Source organism: Furipterus horrens, unplaced genomic scaffold, assembly GCF_987537825.1.
Source record: "Furipterus horrens unplaced genomic scaffold, mFurHor1.1.pri manual_scaffold_6, whole genome shotgun sequence".
Classification (NCBI taxonomy): Eukaryota; Metazoa; Chordata; class Mammalia; order Chiroptera; family Furipteridae; genus Furipterus; species Furipterus horrens.
This window is the reverse complement of record NW_028327176.1, coordinates 152,472,198-152,473,417: the sequence shown is the minus strand read 5'-3', so window position 1 is coordinate 152,473,417 and position 1,220 is coordinate 152,472,198. Positions and strand designations below refer to the sequence as shown.

Here is a 1,220-nt window from a genome sequence, read left to right as displayed (position 1 = left end):
AATAATAAAAGACTCCACAAATCAGATCAATTTTGATATAGTGTCGTACAGTTATCACTAACCACCAAAAAATTATTGGGCACTTCCAGGATCTTTAGCATTATTAGACAATAGAACAATTATATATTGAAATCAATAATTGATTTTATGTTTATTTTTATGATCAATGCAAATTAGTATATTAAAAGTGCATATTTTATTCTATTTTTTTCAGAATTACTATTAATATATTAGTATATTTGAATTCAGTGTTTTTTTCTGCATGTAATTTTCTTTTAATTATTTATTTATTGTTTTTCTATTACAGTTGTCCCACTTTTTCCCCCATTGCTCCCTCCCACCCCACCCACCTCTTCTCAGCCTTCTGGCTAAGATCAAGTGTAGTATCTGTTCTTACAGTTTAAATGTGCATATTTTATTTAATAAAATATAGAACCCTTTGAAATGAACAAAATCTGTTTTAATTTTTTTTCATTGACTATAAATAGAAAAACTTTCTATCTACAAATAAAGATATTTGTGCATAACTGACATTTAAAGTCAATTAACACAAATTACATTACTACTTGAATAAAAGTGAGTTCTTTGTCCATTGATTACCACTTAAATGCTTGGGAAAGTCCCTAATTATTCATACTTTACTTCATTTAAATATATGACAGTCCATTAAGCCATTCCAGGGATTTTTAAACTTAAAATTTTCTTCATGTTTTCTAAAAGAAAGTCTATTTATAGAATATTAAGTAGTAAATTGCAACACTGTACTTTATCCCTCAAATTTCAGGTCTGCTGTATTTCTTGAGAAAGCAAAGTATTTGTATGAATTTCAAATACTAACATATCTGGATTCTTGTCACTATTGACATTTTATAGTGTTTATAAGTTAATGAACACAACAAAGGAAGAAGGATCAGAATTTGGAGATTTTACCAAATTTAACACTAATTTAATGTCTTTAGAATAGTCATTTCACATTCTGGACTTGAGTCTGTTCATTATTAGCCCTGGAGGAGAAAAATAGTGTTAGAAGACTCACATTAATTAGAACTGTTAGTCACAATTCTGTCATCTGTCTAATATGTTGCTTGAAACTTTTGGTTTTAACCTCATAACATAAATCTAGATTTCTCTTTTAACAATCAGCTCAAAGCCAAAGTGAAAATATAGAAGAGGAACTTCATTGTTTTTGAAACCATGGGATTAATACAACCTCAATATAA

The 1,220-nt window shown here is 28.0% G+C and overlaps 1 pseudogene; it reads left to right on the top strand.

The window, feature by feature from the left end:
• Positions 1 to 348: 348 nt before the first annotated feature.
• Positions 349 to 441, top strand: LOC150007631 (U2 spliceosomal RNA; annotated as a pseudogene).
• The last annotated feature ends 779 nt before the right edge of the window (positions 442 to 1,220 follow it).